Genomic DNA, 10,269 nt, shown 5'->3' on the forward strand with positions numbered 1-10,269 from the left:
AGGAAGGCAAAAATAGTAAGTGCCTTCTTTTCAGATCAAAATGCAATAAAAACTACATTCAATATGAAGTTAGGGGTGAATAGACCAAAAAGTAATTTGAAACTGAATAATGTCATCTTAAAGAATGACTGGGTGAAAGAGCAAATTATAGAAACAATTAATAATTTCACCTAAGATAATGACAATGATGAGAATCATTCCAAAATCTGTCGGATGCAGCTAACGTGGTAATAAGGGGATATTTTTAATCTTTAGAGGCTTATTTGAACAAAATAGAGAAAGAGAAGATCAATGACTTGGGCCTGCAACTGATAAAGCTAGAAAAAAGATCAAATTAAAAACCCCCAACCTATAACTAAACTTGAAATACTAAAATTAAAAGGAGAAATCAATAATATGAAATTAAAAAAAAAAACTATTGAATTAATAAATAAAATCAAGAGTTGGTTTTATGAAAAAGCCAATAAAATAGATTAACCTTTGGTAAATCTGATCATAAAAAGGAATGAGGAAAATCAAATTGTTAAGTCTTAAAAATGAAAAAGGTGGACCTTTCTACCAATGAAGAGGAAATTAGAGAAATAATGAGTTACTTTGCCCAACTTTATGCCAATAAATTTGATAACTTAAGTGAAATGGATGACTTCCTCCCAAAATATAGGCTTCCTAGATTAACAGAAGAGGAGATAAATTGCTGAAATAGACCCATTTCAGAAAAAGAAATAAAACAAGCTATTAGTTAACTCCCCAGGAAAAAATCCCCAGGACCAGATGGATTTAAATGGGAATTCTACCAAACATTTAAAGAACAATTAGCCCCAATGTTATATAAACTATTTGAAAAAATAGGGGATGAAGTCCTACCAAACTCCTTTTATGACACAAACATGGTACTGATACCTAAACCAGGTAGACTGAAAACTGAGAAAGAAAACTATAGACCAATCTCCTTAATGAATACTGATGCTAAAATCTTAAATAAGATATTAGCAAAAATACTTCAGAAAATCATCCCCAGAATAATACACTATGATCAAGTAGGATTTATACCAAGAATGCAGGGCTGGTTTAATATTAGGAAAACTATTAGTATAATTGACCATATTAATAATCAAATTAATAAAAACCATATGATCATCTCAATAGATGCAGAAAAAGAATTTGATAAAATCCAACATCCATTCCTACTAAAAACGCTTGAGAGTATAGGAATAAATGGACTTTCCTTAAAATAGTCAGGAGCATATATTTAAGAACATCAGTAAGCATAATATGTAATGGAGATAAAGTGGAACCTTTCCCAGTAAGATCAGGAGTGAAATAAAGTTGCCCACTATCACCATTACTATTCAATATTGTATTAGAAATCTTAGCCTCGGCAATAAGAGTTGAGAAAGAGATTAAAAGAAGAGTAGGTAATGAGGAAATTAAATTCTCACTCTTTCAGATATATGATGGTATACTTAGAGAACCCCAGAGATTCTAATAAAAAGGAATTAGAAATAATTCCCAACTTCAGCAATGTTGCTAGATACAAAATACATCCACATAAATCCTCAGCATTTTTATACATCACCAACAAAATGCAACAACAAGAGATACAAAGAGAAATTCCATTCAAAACAAATGTCGAGAGTATAAAATATTTCAGAATCTATCTAACAAAGTGAGGAATTATATGGGCAAAATTACAAAACACTTGCCACAACAATAAAGTCAGCTTTAAATAATTGGAAAGACATTCAGTGTTCGTGGATAGGCCGAGTGAATATAATAAAGATGACAATACTCCCCAAACTAATCTATTTATTTACTGGTATACCAATCAGACTCCCAAGAAACTATTTAAATGACCTAGAAAAAATAACAACAAAATTCATATGGAAGAATAAAAGGTCGAGAATTGCAAGGGAATGAATGGAAAAAAAAATCAGATGAAGGTCGTCTAGGTGTACCTGATAGAAAGCTGTATTATATAGCAGCAGTCACCAAAACCATTTGATATTGGCTAAGAAATAGACCGGTCGATCAGTGGAACAGATTAGGTACAAAGGACAAAAAAGGGTACAACTATAGCAATTTACTGTTTGACAAACCCAAAGATACCAACATTTGGGATAAAAATTCATTATTTGAAAAAAAAAAACAAACTGTTGGGAAACCTGGAAATTAGTTTTTCAGAAATTAGATATGGATCCACACTTAACACCATATACCAAGATAAGATCAAAATGGGTCCATGATTTAGGCATAAAGAATGAGACCATAAATAGATTAGAGGAACAGAGGATAGTCTACCTCTCAGACCTGTGGAGGAGGAAGGAATTTATGACCAGAGGAGAACTAGAGATCATTATTGATCACAAAATAGAAGATCAAACTAAAAACTTCTGTACAAACAAAGCTAATATAAACAAGATTAGAAGGGAAGTAAGAAATTGGGAAAATATTTTTACAGTTAAAGGTTCTAATAAAAATCTTATTTCCAAAATTTATGGAGAACTGACCCTAACTGATAAGAAATCAAACCATTCTCCAATTGATAAATGGTCAAAGGATATGAATAGAAAATTCTCAGATGATGAAATTGAAACTATATCCACCCATATGAAAGTGTGTTTCACATCATTATTGTTCAGAGAAATGCAAATTAACACAACTCTGAGACACCACTACACACACCTGTCTGATTGGCTAAGATGACAGGAACAAATAATGATGAATGTTGGAGGGGATGTGGGAAAACTGGGACACTGATACATTGTTGTTGGAGTTGTGAAAGAATCCAGCCATTCTGGAGAGCAATTTGGAACTATGCCCACAAAGTTATCAAACTGTGCATAGCCTTTGATCCAGCGGTGCTACTACTGGGCTTATATCCCAAAGAAATACTAAAGAGTGGAAAGAGACCTGTATGTGCCAGAATGTTTGGGGGCTCCTGATAGAATGCCCATCTATTAAAGAGAAGTAGGTGAAATTGCTGAGAAATTCAAAGCTAATTTCCCCCACTGTCTTTGGATTACAGCAATAGTTTTAACAACTCCCATCCCAAATTTTAAACACACAGTAATAAATAACCTAGACAAGGTTTAAAAGTCATTCATCAACCATTCCCAAAGTCCTCCACATCAGTACAAAATTTATCAGTCTAAAGTTTACTAGAAGCAGAGTCTATTCCATGCTCTCTTTTAAGCTGCAGTCTGAGATATGGTTGGAGGCTCTCATTCCATGGGGTGGGTCTGCTGTGCTGACAATCAAAGCTGATCTAGGTCCCAGAAGCAAGTCAATATCTGTAATTTGACCAAAATCTAGAACAAAAACATAAATCTAACAAATAAAAGTTAGAACAGTCTATGAGAGAAAGACTTGGTCCACAGGAGTGCTGCAAAAATTGGAAGAGGCCAAAATAAATTGGCCAGCAGCTTCCTATGTGAAAAAATGATTAAAACTTTAAAACAAAATATTTATGTTTTCTAACAGTAGCAGACAGATGACCAGGCTAAATGCTTATTTGCCCAAGCATTTAGGATACAATGATTATATATAATAAGACTGAAATAGCAAGGTATGACATAATTGAATTGCATTAACAATTTTAGTGACCATTGATTTCATCTTAAAATCAGTTACAGGAAAAAAATTTCAACATAACTATAACATGAGCAGTTAAAACTCAACTTCCAATCAATTGTCCCACTAACTGCCAGAGGGTGGAGCTTTAAAAATCCCAAAAAGCATTAACTAACTATTAACTTTAAGCTCAAGAAAATTTAATTCCCACTAACAAGTTCTATTAATCAGATATCTGATAAATTTTAAACAAATATTTATCATAACCTTATATTGATAATAGAAAAGAATTTGTCTCAATAAGTTCACAAATTAAACAATTATCATATCCAAATAAATGTTCCATAAGTGTGCATTATTCATACAAATCAGTTTGCTTTTAAAATACCCAATACATGGAAAAATATCCCAAATTGCATATTGTCCTTAACAGAAACACTTTCAAAAAACCAAGGAAAAAAATATTATTTTTGATTCTCTTTAAATAATCTCAGGATGACCCAATATAATCTTTAAAGTTATATTTTAAACTTATACAGAATATCCAAATACCACATACAAGAATTCAAGAAGCTCTTAAAATAGCAAGTAAACTTTTAGTATGGATCACATTTATGACCATATTCCTCAAACAATAAAACCCTTATGTATAAAGAAACAATTATTCAATCAACCCAAACTTGAGTCTTTCAATTTAAATCATCTTTTGAAAAACTGGCAGGAAACAGCTGGAGGTGGGGGGGAGGTGAGGATAGGAAAGTATTCCATGTGCTCACCCTTCTATGTGCTCATCCTTCCCCCGTTCAAAAACATTCCCTTAAAAACTTTCCTCTTTCCTTCTTGCAACATACCTTAAACAATCTTCAACAACTTTCCTAGAGGTTCCACTAGAATATCAAAAGCGGGGGTGGGGGGTAAGGGGATGGGGGGATGGTGGTGAGTAGAATGAGGTGAGTAGCCTTTGAAGAAAACAGATTTCCATTCCTCCCTTCCCCACCTCTTCCTTCTATGCCCAAATACCTTTCCATTACTTTCTCATTCCTTAATGCAAACTTTCATTCCTCTTTCCTTTGTCCTTCATTTCCCTTAAGATTCAAACTCCACAGAACTCACACATTTCTAGCAGGGAGGAACTCAGGTTAGCAAATGAAAAATCAGTCCCAGAATTTGAGAGAGAAAAGAAATGGCTTTTAAGAATGGACTTGCCAGAGAGTTGGGTGGAGAGGGATAGGAATTCAGCTAATCTATTCAGAGTTCAGGTGTTGAAGCTTGAGGCACTTTTCTCAAACCCAAAATTTCTCTGCATCTTAAAGGAGACTCTCTAGGTGTGGAGAAGGGAAGCTCACTCACCTTTAGCCACAAGCCCAAAAATGTTCCATTTCTATGGCTCAACCTGATCACATGTCTCTATCAGATTCCACAAATTCTCCCCTGCCTCTGTAAAGGAGAAATATTTGTCCAAAACAGGTATTCGTTTGTACTCAGCATCCCAAAGTCAAATGAACCTCAGAGCTCTAAGCTCCCACAATTCAAGGCCACTATGTCCTGGGTTTTTTGAATTGCACCCCACCATAGAAAGGTACTATCTTGGGTTTGCTTCAGTGAAAACCTCTTGAGAAGGCCACTGAATAGGGCAGAATAGCAAAAGGTGTTCTCTATTGCTCCTCCCTAACTCTAGCATTGGTATTCTCTATAGGCCCTGGAGTCCTGAGGTAGCAGGGACCTGGTATAGAACAGAGAACAAATCTAGAGAAAGCTTGAGAAAAAGACAACAGAAAAGTCAGACTTCTTTCCTAAAGGTTTAATTTGCCTTCATTTGGAATTTTATTCCCCAGCTAACATCCTAAAGTTTTTTTTGTTTTGTTTTGTTTTTTTGTTTGTTTGTTTGTTTGTTTCCGGTCCAGCCAGGACTGGATAGAACCCTTTTAATTGCTAGCATGGGCATATAATGCCAATAGCTGAGTTCCAGGAGATATTTAGGCTATTTATCTCTCCAAGAGCTGGTGGCAAAGTACCATTTTAAAAGTTAGCGATCTTGAAAAGATTGAGTCCCCATTCCCCCCAAGAAGGGGACAGGATAGGAGCATTTAAAAGGCAGGTTGCTAAGCCATATGTGAGAGATCTGAAAAAGGCCTTGAGTTCTGTAATAGGGAAGGGGGAGTAAAGGCCAGAGCGAGGGTGGGGGAGAAAGCCATCTTACCCAGTGCATTGCATCCGGAATAGTGAGGGCTACTATGCTGATTTCACGCTGGAACTTGAAGGCGGGACAGGTTGTCCAAGTCCCCCCAGATCTGGCTGGGAGAGCAAGACCTGAAGGGGAAGACTGCTTGCTTATCCTTGTCCAGGATGGAGGCAGCATCCTGGGCAGAGACATATCTCCAAGCACACCCCAATTCATTGACTGTCTCTTCTTGGCTAGCCTGACCTTGCAGTTGGGTTCCAGAAGGGGGCTCAAACACTGATTTCTCCCCAGAACAGATCAAGGGAGTGGTGGTCTGGAATTCCCAAGAGGGGTGGGGTTCTCAGACCTGCCATGTGGTTGGGGGAGGGTGAAAAAGAGACAATTCCTCCAAAGATAGAGGCCTGGCCTGAGGGTCAGCTTTTTGGTGAAAGAAAAAAAAAGATGAGAAGTGCCTTGAGATTCAAAAGAAGTCTTTTAACTCCAGCAGCAGTCTTCTCCAAACCCAGCTACTGCTAAGGAAGAATTTTAAAGTCAGAGGTGTGCCTAGAATGTGGACAGGTAAAAGCTTTTATTTTTCCAAATTCTTGCAGCCTCTCTTTTTATCTCAAGTGGCAAGAGAGCGAGATAAAAGAAGACCTTTTGTCTATCACAGCAGTTTCTAAAGAATTGTGCAGATCATAAAGCTCTAAATGACAATCCAGGCCTGAAGTGGCTTCGATGTCCACTGCAAAATAGGAAAAGAAAAAAAAATATTTTACCTTTTCCAGAGTTCCATTCGGTACCCAAATTATATCTAGTTTTCGAGGATTTTTGTCAGGGAACCAAAAGGAGGAGGTAACAGGGAACTAAATAATGAGTTAAATACCTAATAAGGTATATACCACAATAGGATTAAGATTAGGATTAATTGAGGTCCAGTGGCAGGATTGGAGCTCCCCTGCAACCCCTTAGGATTCGGTGCAAGGATACAAAGGTAAATCAGGTCTAGTGGTGGCGAGAGTCCCCTGTAAATGAATTTACAGGCCCGAAAAATTAGATGGGAAAAATAAGGTTTATGGCAAGGTTTGGAAGCAAGGTTAAAGTGTGGTTAGTAAAAGGCATTAGATAGATGAAGATACACACTGAAAGTGGTGGGACAGAGAGTCTCTGATGCAAAGCATCTTGGCTGGCATCTTTCAACTTTCTGACCAAAGACAACTCCACCTTTGCTGCCTTTATCTGCTTGTAGGAGAATATGGGTGGAGCTCAGGTTGATTCCTGGAAGGCCAGATTTTTGGCAGGCTTTTCAGATAAGGAAGAAACTGTTTTGGGGAAACCTGAGCAGATAGTTGGGGGTTGGGTACAAGCCCAAACTGGCTCAGATACTGATCTCTCCCCTTGGGGTTCTGACCAGATCTTGTAAATCAAAGATCAGTCCCAAAGGTTGATCAGACAAGGAATCTTAAAGGGGGCTACCCCCGCATCAAGACCAATAGAGTAATATGATATTGAGATAGTCAACAAAAATTAATTTTGTCTAAGCAACTTTGCTTAACTTTGAACATAGAATGAACTGAGAAAATAGATTACTCTTCAAAGAGTACCTATTGAATTAGAAAGCAATAACTCGAGAACTATATGCAGAAGACACATAAGTGCAAAACAATCTCAAAGGAAAAATATTAGTCACGCATTGAGTATGGATAAGGAAGACTCACTACCAAAGGACCTTTTCAGAAGATAGAATCTGAGTCTTGTAGAATTTGAAAATATGATGGAGGAGGTGGAGAGAGAAGACATTACAGTCAAAAAGAACAAAGGATTGACAATGCATGGAGTTGACATGGTAGTGTTTGAGGAAGAGCAAGAAACCCCTGGGTCTCTGGATTTGGAAGGCAGTAGTCATCATGCCAAAGAAAAGGCAGTAGACATGTAGAAAAATGAGAAAGGAATAAGGTGGCGAGGGACTATGAAGATTAGCATTATATACTTTATGGAGGAGATTCTAGATTTAAAAGATTATGGCCAAACTATGGTCAGATCTGTTTTGTAAAAGATCATTATGGCAGGTGAGGGTAGAATTGAGTGGAGTGGAGGAAGCTAGAGACCTTTGCAATCACCTAGGGTTGAGGTGAGCAAGAACTGAACCAATATGATAACTAAGTGGAGAAGGGAATAAATAGAATGATATAACAGAAAAGTTGTAGAGGTAGAAATGAGAATATTTGAAAAGAGATTGTTTGCATGGAGTGAGGATTCATTAAAATCATGGGAGCAGAGATGATTACAAGATTACAAAGCAAGATTCTATGGAGGGAGAAGAGAACTTAGAAGAGGACAAAGCCTTGGGGAGCACAAATATCCATGCTGAGCAGGGTATGGTCTGTATATAGACTAAAGAAGACTCAAAAAGAGTAAAAAAAGAAATAGGAGAAGTCCTAGGTGGAAGCGGGATCACCAAAACTTAAAGAGAGGAAGTCTGCCCAAGAGATTAGCATGATCCATAGTGTTAAAAGTTATAGAGAAATCAATAACAAAAAGAACTGAAGGAAGAGAATTCTGGGAAGATTGTGGTGTAGCTCAGAAAATTCCAAGCTCTCCCAGTTTTCCCCACAAAAAAAAAAAAATAAATAAATAAATAAAAATCTGCACTTCTGAGCTGATAAAGAGCAGTGAAAAATTGAAATACAAATAGGAGCTGGGAATGAACAATGGCCCTCCTGGGACTTTAGGAGAAGATCTGAAGTTACTAGGAAGAGGATTTCCCTTCTTTGAACTGTAAATACTTTCAACATAGTTTCATTTAAATAATAATTGGGGAGTCAGCCTTGGGGTAAGCTAGGTAGGAATATAGCCTCAGCCCCAACTACAAGAACTTTCACTTCCTAGACTGTGTGGAAACATTTGAGACAATCTCTCCTGATAAGAAACAGGAGGCACAGTTGTATTCCATAGACTGCACCCTGGAAGATAAAGAATTAGGACCTGCTAGCTGAGAGCAGAAGCACTGAGATAAAAAAGCTGCTGGTTGCAGGCATTTTCAGGAGGATAGGGGTGATAATTTAGTGTTTTAGCCTAGAGGGGAGAATTGAAGACTGGAGGACATTCCCCCTAAAAAGAGGATGAATGCAGCTCTTATTTTAAAAGATCAAAACAAACAAAGGAGAAAGAACCCAGTCATAGAAAGGGATATCTAAACAGTTTATACCCAAGTTTATCTTCAGTGAAGTTTGCTGAAATTTAATATAAAACAAAAAGCTCTACTTCCCCAAGTAATGTCAAATGCTTACATCCATCCCCATGAGGAATTCATATAAGATCTCAAAAAATACTTTAAAAAGCAAATGACAGGAATTGAAGACAAACTAAAATATATGTATAAAATATAAAAAAGAAGAACCCAAGAAAAACAAGATTATGAAACAAAATTCAAAATTCAAACAAATAGAAAAGGAGACCCACACTCTAATAACTCTTTGAAAAAAATAGAACTGATCAAGAAGCCGCTGTCAAAGTAATGAGACCAAGGAATAACAAAACAAAATATAAATAATAAATATGTGAGGCATCTCATAAGAAAAACAACAGATATGGAGAACAGATGAAGAATCAAACTACCTGAAAGTTATTATTATTTTAAGAAATCTTCATAGAATAAATACTACAAGAAACAAAGGAAATTGTCCTGAAATGTTAGAACAAGAGAGGATAATAAAAATAGGTAAACAAAGGTCCATTAATCACCTACTGAATGAAATCCCACGAGGGGGAAAAAAACCAAAAACAAAAACAAAAAAAAAAACCACCTTACAGGAATGACATTGCTACATTTCAAAACACTCAGATCAGAAAATTATATAAGAAACAACAAAAATGGTGAAAGAAAATTCAAATAAGCAGAAACCCCAATTAAAATCACCCAGAACCTATCAGCAACTACAATAATGTTTTTTAAAGATTTCCCCTAATTTAAAATAGGGAATAGCATTGCCTTTCATCATAAAAGGTTTTTGTGTTTTAGAATTCCCATTAAAAGTATCTTCCATCCCCTTTGTTTTACGACTTTATCATCTCCTTTTTCACTATAACAAAGTCTTCCAGAGAGGGCACACAAATAGGTGTTGAATAAAACTTTGTGTGTTCCAAATTATAAATGTATCCTTAAATTCTACAACTTTGGGATTTGTGCCTTTGATTTAATCCCATGATTTTTTTCCCAAGTCTATTGTTTTCCTCTTTTGCTTGGAATTTTTCTGGAATCAATAATGTGTTTTAAGATACTTTACGTTTTATTAATTGAAATGAAAATAATATTGACAGTTTTTTATCACTTATTCTTTTGTGTGTCCCCTTTAATGTTTCTCCATTTCATTTTTTTAAAGATTTCTCCTGTCATTCAAAATGTTTGCTTTCCCTTATTGGTGATTACTAAATGAGGGTATGTGCTTTTATTTTTGTTTTAATTTTTGTGCTCACATTAATTCAGAGAGGTGAATTTGTCCAGAATTTTCCATTTTCTTATATTAATGTTAATTCTT

Source organism: Sminthopsis crassicaudata, chromosome 3, assembly GCF_048593235.1.
Source record: "Sminthopsis crassicaudata isolate SCR6 chromosome 3, ASM4859323v1, whole genome shotgun sequence".
Taxonomy (NCBI): Eukaryota; Metazoa; Chordata; class Mammalia; order Dasyuromorphia; family Dasyuridae; genus Sminthopsis; species Sminthopsis crassicaudata.